At 46.9% G+C, this 6610-nt stretch overlaps 1 pseudogene; it reads left to right on the forward strand.

Annotated features, from left to right (window-relative positions):
• The first annotated feature begins 626 nt into the window (after positions 1-626).
• LOC145359517 (small ribosomal subunit protein uS5 pseudogene) lies at positions 627-1517 on the forward strand (annotated as a pseudogene).
• Positions 1518-6610: the final 5093 nt, after the last annotated feature.

Here is a 6610-nt window from a genome sequence, read left to right on the forward strand (position 1 = left end):
AGTAAAGCCTGTGGCTGGAGTGGGATTGGGGCCTTGGAGCAGTGGGAGAGGAATGTAAAGGAAGACAGCGAGTAGGGCAGGGTTATCGAGGAGTGAAGTGAGAAGGAGCTGGTGTCCAGGGTGCTGGGCGTCAGTGGGAACTGTCATTCAAGGTAAAAAAACTTGCTGCGACTAGTTCTGTCAGCGTGCTCAATGTACTGGCATACCTCGTTGTTGGCATGCATTCAAGACTGCAGGTTAATTAAGGGCATGTCTTTATTGCTGAAGCAATGATGTTGTTCTTTTCAATTTACTCTTGATTGAATGTTCATGTTGTACTCGGTACTTCATGGGACATGGCTAAAATCACAGGTTCAGCTCTTCTATAAATTGTAGCAGATTCCCAACCTGTCATCAGGAGTTTATAGCACCACTCCACATCAAGCACAGCTGACCAAGAATCTTTCCTGTTCTTCCCACTGACCTTTGAGGGATTTTGTCAGTTGATACTCTATCTCTTGTTTGTGTTATGATTGCACTTTCCTTGGCCAACAGGTCCTGGGGTGGGACTTGAACCCAGAGCTTCTGGCTCAGAGGCAGGGATGCTACCCACTGCAGCTGAAGACCCCCCATCTTGACTTCACCATATGGCGGATGACGCCAGTGGAAGAGAAGGTTTCTGTGGTGGCTTTGGCTCCAGTTGCCATGGGCGCGGCCAAGGCTGTGATAGAGGCCAGGGCAGAGGTCATGGTGCCCGCGGTGGAAAGGCTGAAGATAAGGAGTGGGTGCCAGTAACTAAGCTTGGGCTATTGGTGAAGGACATGAAGATCAAAACTCTGGAGGAAATTTATCTCTTCTCCCTCCCTATCATGGAGTCTGAAATCATTGACTTTTTCCGAGGATCGGCATTGAAGGACAAGATTCTAAAGATCATGCTATACAGAAGCAAACTCTTGCTGGTCAACGAACAAGGTTCAAGGCTTTTGTTGCTATTGGTGACTATAATGGACATGTTGGATTAGGTGTCAAATGTTCCAAGGAAGTGTCCACCGCCATTCGCGGAGCCATCATTCTGGCAAAGCTGTCGATCATCCCTGTAAGGAGAGGCTATTGGGGTAACAAAATCGGAAAGCCTCACACCGTACCATGCAAGGTGACTGGCCATTGTGGTTCAGTCTTGGTGTGTCTAATCCCTGCACCCTGTGGTACTGGTATTGTCTCAGCTCTTGTACCCAAGAAACTGCCTCAGATGGCTGGTATCAATGATTGCTACACCTCAGCCCAAGGTTGCACAGCCACACTGGGCAACTTTGCTAAAGCTACTTTTGATGCCATCTCTAAGACCTACAATTATCTGACCCCGGATGTGTGGAAAGAGACCGTGTTTATCAAGACCCCATATCAGAATTCACTGATCATCTGGCCAAGACTCACAGCCACCTATCTGTCCAAAGATCCCAGTCAGCTGTTGCTCCAGCCACATAAAGCATTTATGCAAAGAATAAAATAAAGATCTGTTGCCCATGAGAAAAACAACACACTCTGTTGACCTCACCTCAGTATCAAATCAACATTTCATATTCCTGCTAATTCACTCACCCTGCATGCCACATTTCCCACTCTTGTGGGCAGAATTCTCCCCAAAAAAATTTAAGTGTCGAAATTGCATTAAGACTGGAGTAAATCACGTTTTTTTTTCAGCAGGAGTTCGGAGAAGAATCTCCCACACTCTGTGCACTGCAGAAGCCACTAGCGCGAATATCATTACATTTCAGTGGATGGGGCCAATCCCCACCGGAGACGTTGAAATCAGCGCGCTGAATGGGCCACTGTGCATGTGCCAATCTGTCAGTGCCGAGATTGGTGCATGCGCAGTAACCCCGCACTGTCGGCCTCCTAATTACTGGCCAGCCTCGCAGCCTCTGCAATGCTGGCTCTCTGCTCCCCGCCATGGCCCAGTCGCTGACACCCCCCCAACCATTCCCGAGCCATCCCTCCAATCGCCACGCCTCCAGCCTGCTGCAATCTCCAGCCCCTCTCCTCTCCAATTACCTCCCCCACCTGACAGTAACCCCCCTTCAGTACCGATCCACCGCCCGCAATGCCAACCCCCCCCCTATAGGCTAACCCCCAGCCCAACCTGCCCCGATTGCTGGCCTCCCTCCTTCCCCCACTGATCCCTGTGTGGCAGCAGGACCCCCACCCCCACTGACATATCAGGTTGTGCCCCACAGGCCCTGCACCCAATAGGCCCCACCCTTTGGCATTCCCAATGTGCCCCCTGGGTATTGGTACTTTATTTTATCCCTTGAGCAGTGCAGGGGGCACAGGCTGGAACTGCCAGGGTACCAATGCCCAGGTGGCACCCACCGCTGTCTGACCCTCTGGGGGTCCCCAGTTGTCCCCCTTCACGCCAATGGGGTCAGGCCACTAGTTCCCCAGAAGTAGGGAGCTCATGTAATCCCCACAGGAGTGAAACACTGTGGTGGGGTGGGAGTGGCTCGTGGAGATTTCAGTCCTGGGCCCATTAATCCCATTTAATTTAAATAATTTCCATGTCTCGCTGCCAATTTCCTGCATGGAGCCAACGCTGCCAGAAATCGAGCGCAGGGAGATGCAAGCGAGGTGCAAACACTGTCCCAAACCCTATGAATCAGCCGCCATGGGTTGCTCCCGGCCCCCGCGCTAAAAAATTAGTACAGCAGGATGGGAGAACCACATCCATGATCTCCATGAAATCCTTCATAAATCTTTGCAACACAAAGTAAAGCACACTGATAGCATAAATCATACGTAAAGGGTATAATCTGCACAGGTATTGGCATGAGACCTGAAACTGAATAAAAAAACCATTATTATTGAATTCCCTTCCTAATCTATCCACCATGTTAAAGTAACACTTAACCGTCCTCCCTTTTCATCAAGGCCCCCTTGATGCTCTCTGCTGTAATCAAACATTTACCCACCCCTCGTAAAGCCTTCATCTATTGGTTGTAACCACTCATATCAAGTGAGTTGGGTAAGGTAGAGCCATAGAGGTTTACAGCATGGAAACAGGCTCTTTGGCCCAACTTGTCCATGCTGCCCTTATTGTTTTTTAAATCCCTAAGCTAGTCCCAATTGCCCGTGTTTGACCCATATCCCTCTATACCCATCTTACCCATGTAACTGTCTAAATGCTTTTTAAAAGACAAAATTGTACCTGCCTCTACTACTATCTCTGGCAACTTATTCCAGATACTCACCACCCTCTGTGAGAAAAAATTGCCCCTCTGAACACTTTTATATCTCTCCCCTCTCACCTTAAACCTATACCCTCTAGTTTTAAACTCCCCTGCCTTTGGGAAATGATATTGACTATGTAACTGACTATGCCCCTCATTATTTTATAGACCTCAATAAGATCATCCATCAGCCTTCTACGCTCCAGAGAAAATAGTCCCAGTCCATTCAGCCCCTCCTTATAACTCAAACCATCAAGTCCCAGTAACATCCTAATAAATCTTTTCTGCACTTGCTCTAGTTTAATAATATCCAGCCTATAATAAAGTGACCAAAACTGTACACAGCAGTCCCAGTGTGAACTTACTAATGTCTTGTACAACTTCAACAAGACGTCCCAACTCCTGTATTCAATGTTCTGACCAATGAGATGTTTTAAAGTTTATTTATTAGTGCCACAAATAGGCTTATATTAATACTGCAATGAAGTCACTGAGAAAATACCCCAGTCACCACACTCCAGCGCCTGTTCAGGTACATTGAGGGAATATTTAGCATGGCTAGTGCTAAATTCAGCATGTCTTTCGGACTGTGAGAGGAAAGCGGAACACCCTAAGGAAACCCACAAGACATGGGGAGAATGTGCAGATTCCTCACAGACAGTGACCTCCAAGCTGGGAATCAAAGAACAACAAAGAACAAAGAACAACGCAGCACGGGAAACAGGCCCTTCGGCCCAACGAGCCCGCGCCGCCGCATCCTCCTACACCTACCCTGCCCTGCGTGTATGCGAGTGGAACCCCTAACTTAGCCAGATTCAGGGGAGAATAGTGTCAATTTGGTATACCAATCAGCCTAAGAGCACATCTTTGGGGTAATGAATTTTTTTGTCTCCACAGGCATTTAAGTCCAGCAAGGGGCATGCAGGCGGCAGGTTGTAGTGGGCTGCTCTTGGATGTTGCTTCGGGAGTTGCCTATTGCTTCATGTCGTTAGTGTGCTTAAACTGGACCATCTCGAGGGCAACATGACAGCTCAGAGACTATCTCTGTTGCTGTGCGGACACATGGATTTGGGCCTGTGTCTGTGGGAGTTTGCACGTTCTCCCCGTGGTTGCGTGGGTTTCCTCCGGGTGCTCCGGTTTCCTCCCACATCCCCCAAAGATGTGCTTTTAGGCTGATTGATTGGGTACTAAAATTGTCCCTAAATTGGACCTCCCTGATCCTCGCACGTTAGGCGTAGACTAAAATCATGAATAGGTCACTGAGATAGTAGGACGGCGGCGCGGGCTCGTTGGGCCGAAGGGCCTGTTTCCCGTGCTGTGTTGTTCTTTGTTCTTTTGTGTGGGAGGAAACCGGAGCGCCCGGAGGAAACCCACGCAACCACAGGGAGAATGTGCAAACTTCCACAGACACAGGCCCAAATCCATGTATCTGCACAGCCAGCAGTGCTAGTCACTGAGCTGTTGCGGCGCCCGTCTACCGGTCCAGGATCAAGCACACACACTGACACGAAGTACTAGGCCACTCCCGGAACCTCCAAGAGCAGCCCACGCATGACCCACCGTATGCATGCCCCTTGTTTGACAACAAGGTGGACCACCACCTGCGGAATAAAAAGACAAAAACGTTAACACATAAGTCTGCAATTCCGGTGTCTCCTGAGGCTCTGACCCTATTTAATACCCCCTACTATAACCCTCCATCCTTGTTTCGCTCATGTGTCTATCTAAGTAAACCTTAAACAAGTCCAACGTGCCTGCCTCCACCACCCTACTCGGTAGCGTCCTACTCGGTAATCGAACCTGGGAATCGAACTGTGAGGCAGCGGTGCTAACCACTGTGCTACCGTGCAGGATGTAGTGTCACTGCCCTAATCAGTATTACTGTAATAATCATGGTGAGAGAAGATACCCTTGGGTTGCGCTGCTCATGAAATGACATTGTGACTGGCCTGTATCCTAAGACCCTTAGCAAAAGAATTATTGAACTTTGATTTAAAATTATTAATTGGCTCACAGCCCATTTTTGCCTGATTGCCATCTCTCCAAAATAACTTGCATTTTTCCTGAATAAAGCGCTTCTATCTTTCACGACTTCAAAGTGCTCTATAGTCAATATATCATGGGTGTATTAGCAAAATTTGAGGTTGCTTTTAGATTATTTTCCAAGCGAGAAACAGAAACCTTTCCAATTTTGAAATAGGTCTGCTTCTTGTGCTTCAATCATTCCTAAACTGTCCAAGTTAAAACAACACTGCCTGCACCAAAAATTATTTGTTTTGAGGGAGCACAGCCATGTGTCATTGTCATGGCAACATCATGCAAAGTGATGATGGAGCGATTGACTTTGACAAGATGATTGGCCTTGAGACAATTTACTTCAGTTTTGTTCAGCATTTTGCTTAAGAATGAAGAACAATTCTCCAAATACTTTCTCAGAAAGATCAGTCATAACTTGTTTATTTTTGCTAAGAATCCCCCTGGTGGCCAACCAAAGAATGCCATCATCCAGTGCAATATTGATTATATTGACCAGAATGTGCCTCCTAAATAAATTGCTGGGCCGGAATGTTGGCACACTTTGGCCATTCACAACAGCAGGATTTTTCATCCAATGCAGTGAATGGCGATTTGACCGGGTGCCAGATTCTCCGATCTCGCTGCAGCGGAACTGGCCGGTAAGATCCTGCCCCCAGATCTGTGATTATGTAGTCAATTTCCACTGGGATTTAAAAAACTACCCTCTCTGTCTGTCACCTTTCTGTTTTTTTTTGCCTGACTTTACACAGCAGGATGTGCATTTGGACTCACCTGATGAAGGAGCAACGCTCCAAAAGTTTGTGATTTCAAATAAACCTATTGAACTTTAACCTGGTATTGTGAGACTTCTTACTGTTACACAGAAAGGATTCAGGTAGAGTGGCTTGTTTCTAGCATCTAAAAGTAATATGCATTCTCATAATTAGGTGGAAGTTTTGGGGTTGTACTGCAGTGTAAAAGGAGTGTTTGAGAATGGGCAGGCCATTTCAGATCTCTCTCAATATAGATACTCAAAATGTTAAAAGTCAACAAGAGAAATTTTGATTTGTAGGAACAGAATTAGACCATTCAGCCCATCAAATCCATTCACCTTCAGTGAGATTATTTGTACCTTAACTCTATCAAGCTGCCTTGGTTCATATCAGTTGTCGTGCAAAAATTGATCAATTTCAGAATGTTAATTGTCAGCTGAGCTCGTATTGACTGCCTTTTGTGCAGGATATTTTCACACCCTTTACTTGAAGAGGTGTTTCTTAACCTTTCTCATGATTAGCCTGATTTAGCCCAACTTTGATGTTATGTTCCCTTACCCTAGACTCCAAACCAACAGAATAATTCCTCTCTGTATACCCCACGTCTACGAGCTCAGT

The sequence above is a fragment of the Carcharhinus amblyrhynchos genome, chromosome 28, assembly GCF_965287045.1.
Source record: "Carcharhinus amblyrhynchos chromosome 28, sCarAmb.v2.hapA, whole genome shotgun sequence".
Classification (NCBI taxonomy): Eukaryota; Metazoa; Chordata; class Chondrichthyes; order Carcharhiniformes; family Carcharhinidae; genus Carcharhinus; species Carcharhinus amblyrhynchos.